Consider the following 21,974-nt stretch of genomic DNA (forward strand, 5'->3'; position numbering starts at 1 on the left):
GTAAACTTTTATTACAAATTAAAAATAAGGTTCTTAAAAATCTCTACTTGACCAGATATAAAACAATTTAAAAAGTTTTAAAGGTGTATTGAGAAAAACCAGGCCTTTTTTTTTCATAAAAAACACATTTGTCTTACCAAAAAGAGATGTATTTAGATAAAAATAATAAAAACCTCATGCTTCATAGATAATGCAGATAGTTCTAGTTATCTGGTCAATGGGCAAAAAAAGCAAGCACTTAGGTCTTCAGCTCCTATCTTTTGTTCACTTCTTATTGCTGAAATTTCATATTCATTTCTTCTTGTTGGATGACTAAACCAGGTGATGGTAGAGATGGTAAGCTGGCATTTTTTATTCAGCCCCACACTGCTCATACTCAGGAGTGGATGAATTCTCAGCTGGTGGATTGTCTCTTTGCCAATTGTGGTTTAGTCTCCTTATGCTTTTGTCTTTTTGCCATCTTGTGGTTTAGGGTTTTCTGGGCCTCTGCATTGATCATTGAAGTTGTGGGGGGTACAGATATTGAGGTGGCTGCTGACCTTGGGTCTGGTCTCCTTCATTTTCCTTATCTTCTTCATTGTCATCCTCTGTAGGCTGTCTTTGGTGAGGACAGCCCTTGCAGAACCATGGTCTATAGCTCCGATACATATTCTGTCTCACTGGTCTACCTTGTTCTCCTGCATCCTGGTTGTCAGCACCCTCCATCACTTCTCCCTGCACAGGAGTGTTGGAATACTGTGGTCGAGGCTCATAGGGTCTCTGCATGTAATAAGTTGGGAACCTTCGCCTGCCACAGGGCTGGCACTGATGGGCCTGGCCTTCGGGAGCATGCTCTGATTTTTCGTTCTTTCCCCAACTCTCTTCTGGTAATCCTGCTGGTAATTGCGTGGAGGATCCCTGGGATGTGGATAGCATCTAGTATAATGGCTACAGTATGCTGCGTATTTACGGCCTTGCACTGGAATTCCACTAAGGCCTGTAACATTTGCTGCCTCTGCACCCTTTTCTCCTTCAACAACATGAAATTCCACAGTCTCTCCATCTCCTACACCAGTGGTCGGCAAAGTCATTAGTCAACAGAGCCAAATATCAACAGTACAATGATTGAAATTTCTTTTGAGAGCCAAATTTTTTAAACTTAAACTTCTTCTAACGCTACTTCTTCAAAATAGACTCGCCCCAGCTGTGGTATTTTGTGGAAGAGACACACTCAAGGGGCCAAAGAGCCGCATGTGGCTTGTGAGCCGCAGTTTGCCGACCACGGTCTTACACTGACAAGGTACTTCCTGGGGTTATTCTTCCTTATGGCAAACTGGTGTACAAATACATCTTCCATGATTTCATTCCTGTTGATGAAACCATATCCGTTTCTTACACTGAACCATTTTACTGTTCCAAAAACCTTTGTTGCAATGACCTTCTTGTCCCCACTGGCAGGCTCCGCCAATGTGAGACCTCCTGGGCTGCCTGTGGTGCAGGACTTGGTGTCTGCAGCACCAAGGGTGGAGGCTCTGGGGGGCAGCAGCTGGGTATGAGCTTCGCTGCTCAAGATTGCGGAGATAGTGACTGGGGCCAGCTTCAGCAGCTACAGCTCCTTCCAGGGTGTAATGGTAACTAGGAGGATAGTAACTGCGATGGGGCTGCTCAGAGCTCTCTGGAGTCCACTTTCCACTCCCACTACGGATCGAATTCTTACTTCTTTGTTTTAAATTTTAACTGTGGTAAAATTCACATAACATACAAGTTACCATCTTAACTATTTTAAGTGTATAGTTCAATTAAATTTAAGTAAATTTATATTGTTGTGCAACCATCACTACCATCCATCTCCAGAACTTTTTCATATTGTAAAACTGAAAGTCTGTACCCTTTAAACAGCAACTTGCCATTTCCCCTCCTCAGCCCATGGAAACTAACATTCTATGTTTTTAAAACTTATTTTAAAGAGAGGGGAAGGGGGAGGGATAGAGAGATAGAAACCTCGATGAGAGAGAAACATTGATTGGCTGCCTCCTGCACACCCCCTACCAGGGATCCAACTCTCAACCTGGGCATGTGTCCTGACAGGGAATTGAACCAGTGACTTCTTGGTTATGGGTCCACACTCAGCCACTGAGCCATACCAGCCAGGCCTATATTGTTTTTATAAGTTTGACTACTCTAGATATCTCACATAATTGAACATATACAGTATTTGTCTTTTTATGATTGGCTTAGTTTACTTAGCATAATGTCCTCAAAGTTCTTACATATTGTAGTGTGCATCAGAATGTCCTTCTTTTTTAGTGCTGAATAATATTCCATTATATATAAATATACCACATTTTGTAGTGGCACATTTAAAATTCCAATCATTGCAAATAATGGAGCTATGAGTCTCATATCTTTTGACCCTGGATGCCAATACAATTTTTAAAAATACAGTAGTGCTTTCTCACTTAGAGATGGTTGAAATTGGGCTCCAGGTTAGGGAAGATGAATAAATCATTGTGCTATATTTCAAATTAGAGGAGAAGATGAGGTTTCCAAATGGATCTAGTAATGGAGAATACTATTTGATGAGACTACCTCGTTACTTGAACAGAAAGTGTACAGTTAATCATGCTTCTTCTTGCTTAGGAATGATACCAATAACTGACTGGGAAGGATATCCTTCTTGACAGAAGTGCACACAGTTCAATAAGGGGTGTGCAAGGATGAAATACCTGGGTCAGCTACATCAGCCAACTCAATCCTGCTGATAAATGGAGAGCTCCTAGTAATTATACAGAAAGATTGTCTTTATAGTCTTTTGGGTTCTAGTCATAATTTCACCTGTGGCATGAATCATGCCATTCCAAAGTTCATGCCCTTTGCCACTGTCATTTCTAACTCCAGGTGTACTTGGGAGTTGCAGAGAGGAAATTATGGCATGAGTGGTAGGAGCAATAATGGCAGAGATTAGAGGATATAGAAGACATGGGTGCTATAGTTGAATGCAAGAGAAACTTAGGTCTCTTTAGTTCATACAGAGTTCTTTACCAGTTGCAGTGGTATGTGGCAAATATTTTTATTTAAATATTTCCAATAAACCGCCTAAACAGGCTGTCAGGGCAGGATCCATCTCAAACCCTGCCCATTGCACTAACTGTTGAGGCTGAGCCCCTCTGCCAGGGGCTGGACCTTCTTGGACGCCAGGTGGTAGATGTAGAAACCATGAGAGGTTGTGGATGTATATAAGAAAGCCTTTATTATAGAAGCAAGTGGCCATAAAGCCATCAGACAAAACAGTCTTTCATAGCAATGTCCCATACAGGTAGCTGCACACCAGCTGATAAACCAAATACCAACATCAGTCTCTGTACCCAAAGTTATTACCTGAGCAGCTGCACGCTGCCCCAAGATTCACCACCTCACATAGTAGCAGCACCTGAGCTCTCTGCCTCTGCAGCTTCTCCAACCTCCCCAGCCTTTCCTGTACTCCTCTCACAGCAGCAGCAGTACACTGGCTGGTCAGTAACGTATTATACCACTGGGATAAAAGAGGCCTCCTGCCAATAGTTACGTCAATCATTTTGGCTACAGCAAGGCACGCGTGCACAGTACACCATAATTGTCCATGCACCTATTTATGGTATCTTAGCCTTGAACATTCTGATTAAGATTCCCATGTTCAGAGTGGCCTTGGCCATCCGGCATATTATCAACAAGGTCTTTCATGCTCTGAGTTGCCTTGACTGTCCTGCGACTCTGGCATGGTTCCCACACAGGCTAATTACTAGAACCTTGGGATATTTGGGCTAGACCCAACATCACCCATACAGAGATGGTACTAGAAAATAATTGCTTGGGCTAAAATTAACACTTGACTAATATGAGCCCCCAAATCTTTAATGGTAACTTTGTACTCTTAGCCTTGGCAAGTGCTTTCCTAGCCCCAAAATGGCAAAAGACCTGTAGACCTATAGCACTTTTCAAAAATTTCCCTTTCACTTTTTTCTCACTAGTGATACAAAAGAGATTGGTATATTTAAATATGCATACTCACATAGGTATATATATATATATATATATATATATATATATATATATGCACATGCCCAAATGCAGTGTCAACATTTATTGAACGCAGAATACTATGTGGCAGGAAATAAGTACCAAGGGCAATTAAAAAAAAACCACACCTAGCCCTAATCAGCTTGGCTCATTGGATAGAGCGTCAGTCTGTAGACTGAAGGGTCCCAGGTTCGATTCCAGTCAAGGGCATGTACTTTGGTTGTGGGCACATCCCCAGTAGGGGGTGTGCAGGAGGCAGCTAATCGATGTTTCTCTCATCGATGTTTCTAACTCGCTATCCCTCTCCCTTTCTCTCTGTAAAAAAAAAAACACAATAAAATATATTTTTAAAATTAAAAAAACACCTAATCTCTGCACACATAATACTTACAGTCTAATGGACAATTTGTGATACACAGAAAGGTAAAAATTGATTGCTGTAGAGATAAAAATCTCTTTCTCTTCCATAACATTTATTTATTTTTATTCTGTGTGCAAAACTAATGCATGTTTCTTGCAAAAACTTTAGGGAATAATAACCCATAATGCCAGTATTTAGAAATATATGTTAATATTTAAATATATACTTTTCCAGATTTGTTTTACCCATACTTACAAAATATGTCTTTAAAATAAAATTAGAATCATAAAACAAAATTAAAATCATATTATGTATATCATCTAATAAACTGATTTTTCTTGATTGACAATATGTCATAAACATTTTCCATGTCATTAAACTAAAATAAACCATTTAATGGTGCTATAATATTCCATCCTGAATTATGCCATAATTTATTAACAAATACCCTAATTCACAACAAAGTTCATATACTTAAGTTTTTCTAAAGTGTCAAATACATAAGATATAAATAAGAAAACAAAAGTTACCTTTAATTCCACCATCCAGAAATAAACACTATTAATATTTTGGTGACTCTATAGCCAGATGTTTTTGTAGATATTATTATACATATTTTAAAAGGTGCCCACTAGCCCTGGCCAATGTGTCTCTCAGTTGGTTGGAGCATCGGCCTGTACAACAAAAACTGGTGGGTTCGGCCCTAACCGGTTTGGCTCAGTGTCGGCCTGCAAACTGAAAGGTCCCAGGTTCGATTCCAGTCAAGGGTATGTACCTTGGTTGCGGGCACATCCACAGTAGGAGGTGTGCAGAAGGCAGCTGATCGATGTTTCTCTCTCATCAATGTGTCTAACTCTCTATCCCTCTCCCTTCCTCTCTGTAAAAAAGCAATAAAATATATTTTTTAAAAAGTGGTGTGTTCGATTTCTGTTCAGGGCAACCAATAGATCTCTCTCTCTCTCTCTCTCTCTCTCTCTCTCTCTCTCTCTCTCTCTCTTCTTCACTCTCTAAATAAAATTTTAAAAAAGGAGCATACTATATTTGTCACCAGGATTTTCATATTATAACATATCATAAATATCTCTCAATACCAATAAATATAGGCAGACATAATCACATTGAATTTCTGAAATACATTTCACTGTACAGTTGTACTATAAGTTATATAACCAATACTATATTTCTGAATATTTAGATTGTTTCTATTTTGCATTGTTATTAACAACAATGTTTTGATGAGTAGTCTTATATATAAAGCTTTGTGCACTTATATAATTATTTCCTCAAGATCAATTCCTAATTGTAGAATTACTAAATTAAAGAACACACAGAGAGCCGAAACCAGTTTGGCTCAGTGGATAGAGCATCAGCCTGCGGACTGAAAGGTCCCAGGTTCGATTCCGGTCAAGGGCATGTACCTTGGTTGTGGGCACATCCCCAGTAGGGGGTGTGCAAGAGGCAGCTGATCGATGTTTCTAACCCTCTATCCCTCTCTCTTCCTCTCTGTAAAAAATCAATAAAAAATATATTTTTTTTAAAAAAAGAACACACAGAGAAAATAAAAATTTGAAAATTAAACAAAACTAACTCAAAAAAAAAAAAAAAAGAAGAAGAAGAAAGAGAAGAAGCAGTAAAATGGGTCCTGAAGGGATCTGGTCAGAGAAAAAAAAAAAACACACATATTTTTAAGGCTTTTGGGCTATAATGCTAAATTTTACTTCAAAAGTTTGGACCAATGTACATTTTCACTAATTGTAGGAGCTTCATATATATGGATGTTATTTTTGTACTATTTTATTCAAAGGTAACTCCTTGTCTCAAAATCACTGATGAAAAAGTAATTTATGATTCAATTGATTTGCAAGTGCCACATTATCAACTATTCCATCTTTATTGGAATATTTGTGTATAATTTGGGCTTTTTATTTCCCATTCTTCTAAGTGGCACTACTTCTTCAAAATTCTCTCTCTCTCTCTCTCTCTCTCTCTCTCTCTCTCTCTCTCTCTGAAATTCTCTTAAAATAACAAACCATGTTAGCTCCCAATTAAATTCTTCTTTAGGTATTCAAATCTACAGAATTAGCCTTGCCTGTAGTAACTGCCTACAGGGTGATTTGACAAATGCCATTAAGTATTCCCACCTGAAAATATCTTTCCCAACAATCTGATTTGGCTCCCCCAAAAGACCTCTCTTTTGGTTATACCAAAGTTCTCAAACAGGTTGCACATTCAATTATTTTGGGAGGTGTGTTTGTTTGTTTTTAAATACAGATATCTGGATCCCACCTGAGTCCTAGTGAATCAGACTTGCCAGGTTAGGCTCTGGCATCAGTGATTTAGATGTTTGGAGATCACTGGTTTCAAGAAAAAAAGCAGCAAATTATCTCAAGAAAGCAAAAGTTAAAATCTGTATTTATTACCTGGCACAATCTTTCAGTCCTTTCTCCTAAACTGGATGTTAGCTTATTCAATTTGAACTAATTGTCACTTTGGAATAGGCCACCAAGGAGGCTTGAGCACTAAGAGGAAAAACTATACAATTGGCTTATTTTGGAAAGAAATTAATGTAATGCAGTGATCTCTGCACAGCATTGGCCTAAAGGCCAGGAAGACCAATCCATAAACAAGGTGTATGTTAATTAGCATGTTAAGTGTATTCAGCATGATCTTAGGTGATATTCAGATGTACATTATGTATTTTACTAATTATGTATTGATTTTTCTCATTGTCCTCCATTTATAGCATGATACAGGTTTTCCATTTATACTAGTGATGGAAAATAATTTTTAATAAACATATTTACACTTTATTTTATAATTTTTAAAATTATTTATTGGTCAGAGAGAGAAGATGGCTGCCGACAGGAAGGCAGACTGCAAGATAGTGTGTGAGTGAGAAAACAAAGGTAGAGTGTGTGGTCGCACGGGGAGTGTTTGCTGGTGAGTTGAGGGACAGCTATACTCCAGGAGACTGTGGGGGACTGCTGCACGGGACTCCCATGACCAGGCAGCCCACACTGCTGCTGGGTTCCCTCCTGGATTGACCGGCTTGGCACGGACACCACGCCATCTTGAAGGGGAAAGTGGATGTTATCGGGAGCCTGAAAAGCCCGGGGGATCTACAACTACAGCACCCACTGAACAGCTGCGAACCCAAAAACACTGGTCTCCAATTGGTGCAAGCATGCAGATTCAGAGAAGCTCTACACTCCCTCATGGAAAGAAGAGAGAAAACTACATAACCAGACACACGGAGAAGAGAGACCATGGGGAGACAAAGAAACAGCCCACATATGAAAGAAAAGCAGGCATCACCAGAAAAGGAAGTAAAGGAAATGGAGGCAAGCAACCTGTCAGAGAAAGAATTCAGAGAAATGGTCATAACATGGATGAAAATAATGGAAGACAAATTCAACAATATGTGTAAGAACCAAGAAGAAATGAAGAAGAACCAAGAAGAAATGAAAAATGACATTGCTGCTGTAAAGAACTCAATAGAAAGCATCAAGAGTAGACTAGAAGAAGCAGAGGACTGCATCAGTGAGCTAGAAGACAAGGTAGGAAAAAATACCCAAGTAGAGCAGCTTCTACAAAAAAAATTAAAAAGCATGAGGAGAGCCTAAAGGAACTTTGGGACAACACAAAACAAAACAACATCCACATAATAGGGGTGACAGAAGGAGAGGAAACTGGGTAAGAAATAGAAAACCGGTTTGAAGAAATAATGACAGAAAACTTCCCTGATATAGGGAAGAAAAAACCCACAAAAATCCAAGAAGCTCACAGAGTCCCAAACAAAATGAACCCCAACAGACCAACACCAAGGCACATTATAATTAAATTGGCAAACACCAACGATAAAGTAATAATCTTAAAAGTGGCCAGAGAGAGACAGAAAGTTACCTACAAAGGATCCCCTATCAGACTAGTGACCAATTTCTCAACAGAAACACATCAGGCCAGAAGGGAATGGAATGAAATATACAAAGTCATGCAAAGGAAGGGTCTGAATCCAAGAATACTGTACCCAGCAAGGCTATCAATCAAAATTGAGGGTGAAATCAGGAGCTTCACAGACAAAAAAGGACTTAGGGAGTTTATTACCACCAAACCAGCAATGCAAGAAATGCTAAATGGTCTGCTGCAAAAAAGAAAGAAAGAAGAAAGAAAGAAAGAAAGAAAGAAAGAAAGAAAGAAAGAAAGAAAGAAAGAAAGAAAGAAAGAAAGAAAGAAATTGGAAGTAAAGAAGGAACAAAGGGGTAAAGAATAAAAATGGTGACAAACAAGTACCTATCAATAATAACTTTACATGTAAATGGATTAAATGCCCCAATCAAAAGACATAGGGTAACGGATTGGATAAGAAAACATGACCCATATATCTGCTGTCTACAAGAAACTCACCACAGAAAAAAAAGACGCACACAGACTGAGGGTGAAGGGATGGAAAAGGGTTTTTCAGGAAAATGGAAATGAAAAAAAAGCTGGGGTAGCAGTATTTATATCTGACAAATTAGATCTCAAAATGAAGGACATAACAAGAGATAAGGAAGGCCACTTCATAATACTAAAGGGAGCCATCCAACAAGAAGAAATAACTGGTAAATATATACGCACCCAATACAGGAACACCCAAATACATTAAAAAAAAAAAAAAAAAACTTCTGGAGGATATCACGGGAGAGATTGACAGCAATACAATCATAGCAGGGGACTTTGATACCGCACTATCACCATTGGACAAATCCTCTAAACAAAAAATCAGCAAAGAAACATCAATCCTAAATGACTCAATAGACCACATGGAATTAATTGACATCTTCAAAACATTTCACCCCAAAGCCACAGAATATACATTCTTCTCAAGTGCACATGGGTCATTTTCAAAGATAGACCACATATTGAGTCACAGGCAAAGTCTCTTCAAATTCAAGAAGATAGACATAATATCAAGCATCTTCTCAGATCACAGTGGCATAAAACTGGAAATCAACTACAATTTAAAAAATCCAGAAACACATGTAGACCACACAGCATGCTATTAAACAATGACTGGGTTACCAGAGAGATCAAAGAAGAAATAAAAATCATCATGGCAACAAATGACAATGAAAACAAAACAATCCAAAATCTATGGGACACAGTGAAAGCAGTCTTGAGAGGGAAGTTCATAGCTCTACAAGCCTACTGCAAAAAACAAGAAACAATGGTAATAAATTACCTAACCCTACAACTCAAAGAGTTAGAAAGAGAGCAACAAAAAAGCCCAGTGTAAGCAGAAGGAAGGAAATAATAAAGATCAGAGTGGAGATAAACGACATAGAGACCAAAAAAACAATACCAAAGATCAACAAAACCAAGAGCTGGTTCTTTGAAAGGATAACAAGATTGATGAACCTCTAGCCAGGCTCACCAAGAAGCAAAGAGAGAGGACCCAAATAAACAAAATCAGAAATGAAAGAGGAGAAATAACATCAGACCCCACCCATATACAAAGGATTTTTATGGACAATTTTATTCCAACAAACTGGACATATTCCTAGAAAAATAAAACCTTCCAAAACTCAATCAGGAAGAATCTAAACATCTCAATAGGCCAATGACTATGGAAGAAATTGAAGCAGTCATCAAAAAGCCACCAGCGAACAAAAGCTCCGGGCCAGACAGCTTCACAGGGGAGTTTTACCAAACATTCAAGGAAGAAGTAAAACCTATCCTCCTCAAACTATTCCAAAAAATTCAAGAGGAAGGAACACTTCCAAACTCCTTCTATGAAGCCAGCATCACCCTAATAGCAAAACCAGATAAAGACAACACAATGAAAGAGAATTACAGGCCAATATCCCTTATGAATATAGATGCCAAAATACTCAACAAAATTCTAGCAAATCGGATCCAGCAGTACATCAGAAAGATCATACACCATGACCAAGTAGGATTTATCCCAGGAATGCAAGGATGGTACAATATCCGCAAATCAATAAACGTGATACATCACATAAACAAATTGAGAGATAAAAACCACATAGTCATATCAATTGATGCAGAAAAAGCACTCGACAAAATCCAACATCCATTTTTGATAAAAACTCTCAGCAAGGTGGGAATAGAAGGATCATACCTCAACATAATAAAAGCCATATATGACAAACCACAGTCAACATCATACTCAATGGACAAAAACTAAAACCATTTCCCCTAAGAATAGGAACAGGACAGGGATGCCCACTCTCACCACTCCTGTTTGACATAGTACTGGAAGTACTAGCCATTGCTATCAGACAAGAAGAAGAAATAAAAGGCATCCAAATTGGAAAAGAATAAGTAAAACTGTCCTTATTCTCAGATGACACGGGGTTGTACATAAAAAAACCCTAGAGACTCCATCCAAAAACTATTAGATTTAATAAATGAATTTTGCAACATAGCTGGATACCAAATTAATGCCAAGAAATCTACAGCATTTCTATACACCAATAGTGAACTTACAGAACATCATTAAAATGTCCATAATACCCAAAGCAATCTATAGATCTCATGCACTCCCCATTAAAATACCAATGGCATATTTCACAGACCTAGAAAGAACTCTCTAAAAATTCATCTGGAATAAAAAAAAAGACTCTGAATAGCCTCAGAAATCCTGAGAAAGAACAACAAAGTAGGTTGGATTTCAATACCAGATTTCAAGCTGTATTACAAAGCCACTGTTCTCAAAACAGTCTGGTACTGGCATAAGAACAGACATATAGACCAATGGAATAGAATAAAGAACCCAGATATTGACCCAAACCACTATGCTCAATTAATATTTGACAAAGGAGGCATGAACATACAATGGAGTCAAGACAGTCTCTTCAATAAATGGTGTTGGGAAAATTGGACAGATACATGCAAAAAAATGAAACCAGATCACCAACTTACACCATACACAAAAATAAACTAAAAATGCATCAGGGACTTAAACATAAGATGGGAAACCATAAAAATACTAGAGGAATCCATAGGCAGAGAAATCTCAGACATATGCTGAAGCAATTTCTTCACAGATACCACTCCTATGGCAATGAAAGTAAAGAGAAAATACACAAATGGGACTACATCAAAATAAAAAGCTTTTATACAGCAAAAGAAACCATCAACAAAACAAGAATGCCCACTGTATGGGAGAACATATTTGCAAATGTTATCACTGATAAAGGTTTAATCTCCAACATCTACAGGGAACTTATACAACTTAATAAAAGGAAGATAAATGATCCAATAAAAAAATGGGCAACGGACCTAAATAGAATCTTTTCAGAAGAAGAGAGAAGGAAGGCCAAGAGACATATGAAAACATGCTCAAAGTCACTAATTATCTGAGAGATGCAAATCAAAATGCCAATGCAGTAATATCTCACACCTGTCAGAATGGCAATCATCAACAGATCAACAAAAGACAAGTGCTGTTGAGGATGCCGAGAAAAAGGAATCCTCATGTACTGCTGGTGGGAATGCAGATTGGTGCAGCCACTGTGGAGAACAGTATGGAGTTTCCTCAAAAAACTAAAAATAGAACTCCCATTTGACCCAGTAATCCCACTTCTAGGAATATATCCCAAGAAACTAGAAACACCAATCAGAAAGGATATATGCACCCCTATGTTCATAGCAGCACAATTCACAATAGCTAAGTTTTGGAAACAGCCTAGGTGCCCATGAGCAGATGAGTGGATTAGAAAACTGTGGTATATCTACACACTGGAATACTACGCTGCTATAAAAAAGAAGGAATTCTTACGATTTGAAGCAGCATGGATGGAACTGGAGAGCATTATGTTAAGTGAAATAAGCCAGTCAATGAAAGAAAAATACCACATGATCTCACTCATTTATGGAAAATAAAGACCATTATAACCTGATGAACCAAAAGATAGATACAGAGACAGTAAAGCACTGAACATACTGTCAAATTACAGTTGGAAGGATGGGGAGTGTTGGGGAGGGGGGGAAAGAGATCAACCAAAGGACTTGTATGCATGCATATAAGCACAACTAATGGACACAAGACACTGGGGGTGGGATGAGGACACACGATAGGGGGGGTAATGGAGGCTGGGGGAAGATAATTGGGGGAAAAAAGGAAATATATGTACTACTACATTTAATACTTTAAACAATAAAAACATAAAAATAAATTCAAAAAATTATTTATTGTTTAAAGTATTACATATGTCTCCTTTTTCTCCCATTGAATTCTCCCTGGCCACTCCCACCCCCCCCAGCACATACCCTCACCCACCTACTGTCTGTGTCCATGGGTTATTCTTATATGCATGCTTACAAGTCCTTTGATTGATCTCACCCCCCCCCCCCCCGCCATTCCCCTGCCTTCCTTCTGAGGTTGGATGATCTGTTCGATCTTCTATGTCTCTGAGTCTATTTTTGTTCATCAGTTTATGTTGTTCATAATATTCCAAAAACGAGTGAGATCATGTGATACTCATCTTTCTCTGACTGGCTTATTTCGATTAGCATAATGCTCTCCAGTTCCATCCATGCTGTTGCAAATGGTAAGAGTACCTTCTTTTTTATAGCAGCATAGTATTCCATTGTGTAGATGTGCCACAGTTTTCTAATCCACTCATCTGCTGATGGGCACTTAGCCTGTTTCCAAAACTTAACTATTGTAAATTGTGCTGCTATGAACATAGGGATGCATATATCCTTTCTGATTGGTATTTCTGATTTCTTAGGATTTATTCCTAGAAGTGGGATTACTGGGTCAAATGGGAGTTCCTTTTTTAATTTTTTGAGGAAACTCCATACTGTTTTCCACAGTGGCTTCACCAGTCTGCATTCCCACCAGCAGTGCATGAGGGTTCCTTTTTCTTCACATCCTCTCCAGCACTTGTTTGTTGATTTGTTGATGATAGCCATTCTGACAGATGTGAGATGGTACCTCACTGTCATTTTGATTTGCATGTCTCTAATGATGAGTGACTTTGAGCATGTTTTCATGTCTCTTGGCCTTCTGTATGTCAGCTTTTGAGAAGTGTCTATTTAGGTCCTTTGCCCAGTTCTTGATTGAATTATCTTCTTTTTGTTAAGATGTATGAGTTCCCTATAAATTTTGGAGATTAATCCTTATTGGATATAATTTTAGCAAATATGTTCTCCCATACAGTAGGCTTTCTTGTTCTTTTTTGATGGATTTTGCTGTGCAGAAGCTTTTTATTTTGATGTAGTCCCATTTGTTTATATTCTTATGTTCCATTGTCCTAGGAGCTCTATTGGTAAAGATATTGCTACGATATATGTCTAGTATTTTGCTGCCTATGGATTCTTCAAGATTTTTATGGTTTCCCATCTTACATTTAAGTTCTTTATCCATCTTGAGTTTATTTTTGTGTATGGTGTAAGTTGGTGGTCTAGTTTTATTTTTTGCATGTATCTGTCCAATTTTCCCAACACCATTTATTGAAGAGACTGTCTTGACTCCATTGTATGCTCTTGCTTCCTTTGTCAATGGAGCATAATGAGTTGGGTCAATTTCTGGGTTCTCTGTTCTGTTCCATTGGTCTATATGTCTGTTCTTGTGCCAGTACCAAGCAGTTTTGAGAACTGTGGCTTTGTAATATAGCTTGATATCTGGTATTGTGATCCCTCCAAATTTATTCTTCTTTCTCAGGATTGCTGTGGCTATTTGGGGTCTTTTTAAATTCCATATAAATTTTTGGAGAGTTTGTTCTAGGTCTGTGAAATATGACGTTGGTAGTTTAATGGGGAGTGCATTGAATCTATAGATTGCTTTGGGTAGTATTAACATTTAAATGATGTTGATTCTACCAATCCATGAACACAGTATATTCTTCCATTGGTTTATATCTTCTTCTATGTCTTTTTTCAAGTCCTGTAGTTTTTCAAGTCATATTTATATTTTAAAAGGTGAGTCAATTTAAAGGGAAAATTACTGACAACAAGGGGATATAACAAAACTTTTGAATATGGTTAGAAATTAACTAGAGTTGGCTAAATACTGATAGTGAGATTCCTGAGGTAGATGCTTGGAAATTTAGTTGGGGCAGAAATTCTGAAGGGACAACCAAAATAAACTTTGTCTCTCTGGCAACTTTGCTCAGGGTAAGACCTAATTAATACTAACTACATTTGTGTCACTTAGATTCCTCACCTTATCTTGTGTTGGCTTTGAGCTTATTTATTTAAAAGTCAGTCAAACTGCATAATTTTAACTAATGGAAATTGACCAGTCCAGCTACACTGCTGCCTGTCTGATATTCTATTGATGACTTTAGGCTTCTTGCTGAATCAAGTTCTGAGTCAAAGAAGAAGGTAGGAAATCTAGTTGTGTCTTAGTATTATGATATTTTTGTCACTGTGTATCGTTTTTGTAGAAGATTTACTTCAAAACAGAACAAAAAAACCCAAGACTCTGGCATCTAGAATCCTTGTCAATAATGAGGGTTTGTAGGCAGATTCACATAATAGGCGCTCCTTCAAAAGTGCAAGTGTGTTTTCCAGTATGGGAGTAGCTGAGAGACCATGATGGAGAAGATAGTGCACTGAGTAAAAAAGAGAGCGAGGTATTTGCTTCTCTTTGCTTAGAGTTCAAACTAGTGCAGGTCAGCTACCACTCAATGTGAAATGGCTATAAGGGTAGTGTGTCCTTCATGTGTGAGAAATGGATGAATTTGCTAGCCCTGTGCTCCATGGAGAAAGCAAAAGCATCCAAATAAAAATACTCCCTTACATAAACTGATGAACAAAAACAGATCCAGAGACAGAGAAGCATTTATCAGATGCTCAAACCTCAGAGGGAAGGTAGGGGAGAGTTGGGATAAGGGGGAGAGATCAACCAAAAGACTTATATGCATGCATATAAGCATAACTAATAGACAGAGACAGCGGAGGGGTGAGGGCATGTATGGGAGTAGGGTGGGGGGCAATGGGGAATATGGACACATATGTAATACCTTAAACAATAAAAAAGTGAAAAATAAAAAAATGTAAAGATGTATGTCATAAAAAAATACTCTCTTCCACTCCCTATTCTGAATCATGTGGAATTGTCTCTTTAATAACCCACTTGCAGTTATTTTTCTGTCTAAAGGGTACTATTTGTCTGAAAGGTTAGTTTGTATAGCAAGCATGTCAAACTCAAAGGCTAACATGGGCTAAAGAAACAAGGTTTAAGTTTATGTGGGCCACAAAAAAAACAAAAGCTTCAATTTTCATAGGAACATAAGTTTATTTTGATAGAGACATGCTGAATACAAAGGGCTGAAATAAATGAGTAATCATAACAAAATAATAGAACATTTTAATAAAAATTAATATTTTTTCTTGAACATTAACCTACTAGTACTAGACACTGAATAACTGCACAAATTAATAAGTATAACGCAAATAAACTTATTTTCCTTGTTCTCCGAAAGCAAAATATTTCCTGTTGCACACACCAAGCAAGTCAGTACAAGACTAATGATGTGGCCATCGGCTACTAAAATATTCACTGCTAGTATTAGTGGAGAGAAATGGTGTGCCTGTGCGTAAGGTGAGTAAGGGAAATGAATACAACATGATTATAGTAATCAGTCATTAGCGAATGTTGTAGTTCATTGTTAATAATTATGTATAACAGATATTGTAAAAATTAAGTTATGAAATTTTTATTAAAACGTTTCTTACATACTGTTATAATCCCTGGGCCACAAAAATATTAGTTGTGGACCACATGTGGCCCGCGAGCCACATGTTTGACATGCTTGTTGTATAGGTTTAATTGAGGGATTAAGCACCTGACCTGGACTCTAAAGTAACAGACTCAGTACATATCCAAGGCTCCTTCACTTACTAGCTGTATTGCTTGATAGAGTTACTTTAAATTTTAATTTTCCCAACTTTAATATGGGTATACTAATACCTACGTCACATGCTTCTTGTGAGCCTGAAATAAGAGGACTGTTTAGTGGTAATACAGAGCCTGGCACATTTTAGTATATGTGCTGCCTACATAAGCACAACATTTTAAGCCCCCAATAAATATTAATTTTATTTTCTACTTCTATATGTAGGTAGTAAGGCATACTTTAAAACAGAATTCTATTTCTCCTTGACATATAGAGCTATGGAAGACTGATAGGCATTTTATCACAGCTAGATCATCTTGAGTTCTTAGAAGCAGATAAGCACTGCCCAGGCTTTCCTGAAGTCAGAGATTGTATTTTGCCCCTAGGTATTTCCAAGTACTTTTTGTCTTGCCAAAAAGGAAAAAAAAAAAAAAAGAATTAATCTAGTGTGAGAGCGAGCGAACGAGAGAGAGAATGTATTAGAAAAGACCATGCCCATTCAAGATCTTTAGTATTGTAAGATATACAGAACATCTAATGAATAAAATTTCCAGCTAAGCTGGGCTTTCTATCTTTTAATCATCTTTAAGAAAATATTATTTTCATGTATTATTTACTTAAGCCCTGGTTTAGGAGCTAGGAGATCTGGGTTGTTAGGAGCAGCATGCACTTATAATACAAACCTATCTCCATTAATTCCTAGTTGTGTGATCTCATGTATATTTTGGTTTTGCTGCTTTGAGTTTCATTTTCCTCAACTATAAAATGCTCATAACATTTTTCAATGTTGTTTTTTTTTTTAATGAGAGTTAAATGATATAATGTACATAATGTTCTTGGCACATAGTAGAGACACATAGAAGGGTAACTATTATTGTTTTTACTAAAGTCCATCTTTCAAACACTTCTCTACAGATAACCTGCATCTGAACCTTCTGGAGAGTTTATTTAAAATGTAGATTCCTAAGTTCTTAAAATGTCTGAATCAGAATCCTAGGATGAGGCCTAGGCGTCTGCACTTTATTTAAAGGCCTCACCCATCTCCTCATCTGAGTTTGAGATATGAAAGCTTTTCGAGGAAAAAAAAGTCTGCACTTGGGTTTTTTGTTTGTTTATTTTCTCAGTGAGTTTTGGGGGAATGGAGGTCTTTTGGAAGCTGGAGCTTTTCAGTCAGGGTGCTGAGGAGAGACCTTTCTATGAAGAGACTAGGGAAGCCGGGAGTGTGTTAGGTTTGAATGCAAGGTCCAAAGAGTTCAGAAAATGTTGAGAGGGTACAAAACAGTGCAGGTGGAGATGGAAGTGGATTTATAGCTGACCTGTATGGAAATGAAAATTTAGGTGGGTATAGGACCAGATGGGCTTGAGGTTTTTAAGGTGACTGAGGAGGATGGAGATAAAAAGCATGGACAGAGTCATTCTGTCTTCAAAGAGAAATTTGTTACATAGTTGTTTGATGCCAGGGACAGTGCATAGTCAACATTTTATTTTCACAGTTTAAATAATTAAATAAATAGATTACTAATTGGAGATACGATAAGGCTTCTCTAAATTGAAAAGCCTCTTCTCCCTGCAATAGTACACTCAAGTTGTTACAGGAAGATTACTTTCTAGTTGTTTGGCATGAGTTGGAAAATTGTCCTTTGTTTTCTAACTAGAGCATCTAAAACATTCATGTTTTGAAACATAAGGTGCTTGACATTACTTCACTAGACAGGTTATTTTTATATTCCCAGAAATCATATAATGTAAAGAGACACCTTTCATTGTGTCTATAATCGCTAGAAAAAAGGCATGACAGTAAATATACTGAGTTCCCCTACTACTCATTTAATTAACTAGACATAAATACATATTTTATTTCTACTATATTTAAATATTTTCAATAATACTTTCTATTTCTAGAGTATATGTTATTGGAGAACAACCACATTAATTAACTTACAAGTCATTTGTGGGATGAACAATAGATATCACTATATACATTTTTCAAAGAGATAAACTGAGTTCTAAAGCAACTAGGTTTTCAATAACAATGCAAACACAAATATGGCATTGAGGTGTGAGTAATGAAAGCATTTGTAATCTTTTCTACCAGTCTACGATGAATATATGATGTTGGTTTTTTTTAAGTTTTCTAAATATGGTAAGGAATAGAAGGGCTTTACTCTTACACTATGTGCTTCACTCTCTAATCTTTCACTTATTTTTAAAACCTCTGACATTCTATAAATACAAGCTTGTGGGTGACTTCCTTAAAAGTGTTGCCTGGGCCCCTACAGTAGAACCAACACATCAGCTTTGGGTTCCACATATCTTTACAAAATGACTGTAGATGAACTATATCCTTGTAGGATACCTCTCTTTTTCTGAATTGTGAACTTCCTCAAGACAGAGACTATATCTTTTATATTGACAGCCCCAAGGTCTACCACAGTGCCATAGCACACAATACATATTGTTGAATGAATGACTTAACTGAATAAAATGAATTACTGATTACCTTTCACTTGTCTTTTCCCATCCTTTTATCCCCTTCCTCAGGGAAACCGAAGAAAACATTTATGATTCATTTATATCTTGAATATTATTGTGAACTCCTAAAGAATCTAACTGAGACAAAATGGAAGCACTAAGAGACAGACATTTGTTTTCCAATTAAATTGATTTGAGCCAGTGATACTTATTCAAAAGATTTTAAAAAGCTACTTAGACATTAGAAGTAGTTTCTAAACTAAATAAATATACATATTGTAGGTGTCATTGTAGGTGGCAGCTGGGCTGCCAGAGGGATGTCTGACTGACAGCTTTGGTCCAATCCCACGGGGAGCGGGCCTAAGCCAGCAGGTCTACATCCCCTGAGGGGTCCCAGACTGCAAGAAGGTGCAGGCGGGGCTGAGGGATCCCCCTGAGTGCATGAATTTTCATGCACCAGGTCTCTAGTTTTAATATAAAAATACATGCATGTAATTTATTTTTTCATTTTTAAAAAATTTCCCCATCATTGATTAAGGTATTACAAATGTGTCCTTATCCCCACATTGTCCCCCCCACCCCCCAATTCTTCCCTCACCCTCACCCCCTGTTGTCTGCGTCCATTGCTTACATGCATGTAATTTCATACATTGCTTGTTTTCATCCTATATAATAAAAGTGTAATATGCAAATTGATCGAACGGTGGAACAACCAGTTGCTATGGCAGGCACTGACCATGGTGGGTGGGGGGCAGATGCTCAACACAGGAGCTGCCCCCTGGTGGTCAGTGCACTCTCACAGGGGGAGCACCGCTCAGCCAGAAGCCGGGCTCATGGCTGGCGAGTGCAGCGGCAGTGGTGGAAGCCTCTCCCACCTCCTCTGCAGGCAGGCAGTAAGGAGCAAGGGGTCCCGGACTGCGAGAGCCCCGGACTGCAAGAGGGATGTCTGACTGCTGGCTTAGGGAGCAGGCTGGGCTGAGGGACATCACCCCCCAGTGCACATATCTCGTGCACCAGGCCTCTAGTTTAATAACATACCTGGACATATTTAGACCTAGCTACTAATTTTCAATGGCTGTGTAGGAGTTTGTTATGCAGATGTACTTTAAAGTAATTAAGTAATTACTTTTGAATAGTTATATTTTAGTAGTAGTAGTAGTTCTTCTTCTTCTTCTTCTTCTTCTTCTTCTTCTTCTTCTTCTTCTTCTTCTTCTCCTTTTTGTTGTTAATCCTCAGCTGAAGATATTTTTCCATTGCTTTTTTTCCTTTAGAGAGAATTGAAGGGAGGGGGAGGGACACAGAGAGAGAAAAGTAGATGTGCCAGAGAGAGACACATCTATTGGTTGCCTCCAGCATGCACCACAACCAGGGCCAGGGATTGAGCCTGCAATGAGGTACATGTCCTTGATCAGAATCCAATTTGGGACCCTTCAGTCCAAGGACTGATGCTTTATCCACAGAGCCACACTGGCTAGGACTGTTATTTCAATGATTAACATTACATACATCTTTGTCCACTTCTTTTCCTTAAAATACATTTCTGTATGTGTCTTGTCGGTCAAACAGTATGGATATTTGAGGCTTTTGACACGTATTGACAAATTGCCTCAAAAATATTATATCAATTTGTAACAGCAGCATACAAGTGTGCCCATTTCATAGACTTTTCATCAACAATATTATCAGAATTTTATTCTTTGATATTCTGAGGGACAAAAAGAGAAATCCTATTTTAATTTTTATTTCTGATTACTAGTGAGGTTGAACATTTGAATTGCCTATCCATGTCCTTCTCACATTTTTAAATTGTGGTATTTATTTTTAAATCAATTTATAATAGCTCTTTAGGGACTAGTGATATTAGCCAGATATGTTTATCACATATTTAGCATTTTTTGTCAATTATGCTGTCTTTTAATTTTATCATAAACTAGTATTACCCCATACCTGTCATATGTCATGTTGAAATTTTTTTTTCCAGTTTACTATTTGTCTCTTAACTTTACTAACCTTACATTTTGACATTCAGAAGCTTTACTTTTATTTATGAAGTCATATTTAGTAGTATTTCCACTTATGGATCTTGTGTCATATTTAGAAAGTTCTACATCCTCAAGGTTATACACATATTCGCTTACATTTTCTTCTACTTCTTTTATGATATTTTATGGTAAGCCATGTTTGCCTTAAGAATGTGTTAAGGAGTTGGTAATGTTATTACCATAAGCTCAATGTCAGGCTTAATAACATTGCAAGATACTGAAGAATTCCTTTTACACATTCTAGGTAAAAGTTCTAGTATGTGATTATGTAATATAAGACAAAAACTGAGTAGACACACAGCACTTAAATCATATTCTCGTACTGTCTAAAATGACAAGATCAAGCCTGCTGGAAAGCTGGTGGAGGAGGAGCTTATGAGGGATATTGGGGAACTGCTTGGAGTAAAATACTTATATCCCAGGCTGATAAAATGGCCTTCATGCTGAGGAAGCGTTCTCTCAAAAATTATGTGAGGGCCTACTATGAGCTGACTGGGGATGTGACAGTGAACAACAAAAAAAAAGAGGTTCACTGCTCTTAAGAGTTGAGGTACACAAATAATACATTTTAAGATTAAGTGCTTTAAAGAAAATTAAGCAGGTAAGGAGATGGAGAAATTGATATGTTAAATAGGGTGGTTAGGGACGTCTTCTCTGGGAAAACCACAATTGAGAAGAGGCTTGTATGATGAGATGAAAGATAAGAAGAAAAATATTCCAGCCTATGTAAAATGGTATAGGTGGGAAGAGGTTGGGTTTGTCGAAAAAAATCGGAAGAAAAGCCAATATTGCTCGAGTGTTACTTGAAAAAAAAAAAAAACACAGAAAAATGGGAAAACATGGAAACATCCTAAAAACTTGGGTAATGTTGTTTTTCTTTAACTGTGAAACTGGGAGTTAGATTCTGTGTGGCTTATTCTGGAATTTCCTATAGGCATTACTTCCTAAGAAGACCTTCCTTAACTGCCCTTCACAAATTCCAACGTTATCAGATTTTCCCACCCGTTTACAATCACCGCCCCTTTTCAAGTAGTTCAGGAGTTACCATCTGAGAGCCCATCTCTGACCACTCTTTTTTTGAAATTGCAATTCGTAGCTCTTTCTCACCCCTCTCTCTCACTTTTATTCTCTCTCTCTCTCTCTCTCTCTCTCTGTCTATGAGAACTCGTATTTTGGTCTGTTTTTATTTCCGCTGTATTCCCAACGTGTACA

General features: G+C 37.7%; 1 pseudogene; it reads right to left on the reverse strand.

The window, feature by feature from the left end:
• Positions 1–351: 351 nt before the first annotated feature.
• LOC103301883 (Y-box-binding protein 1-like) lies at positions 352–20,681 on the reverse strand (annotated as a pseudogene).
• Positions 20,682–21,974: the final 1,293 nt, after the last annotated feature.

The sequence above is a fragment of the Eptesicus fuscus genome, chromosome 1 (genome assembly GCF_027574615.1).
Source record: "Eptesicus fuscus isolate TK198812 chromosome 1, DD_ASM_mEF_20220401, whole genome shotgun sequence".
In the NCBI taxonomy this organism is placed as follows: domain Eukaryota; kingdom Metazoa; phylum Chordata; class Mammalia; order Chiroptera; family Vespertilionidae; genus Eptesicus; species Eptesicus fuscus.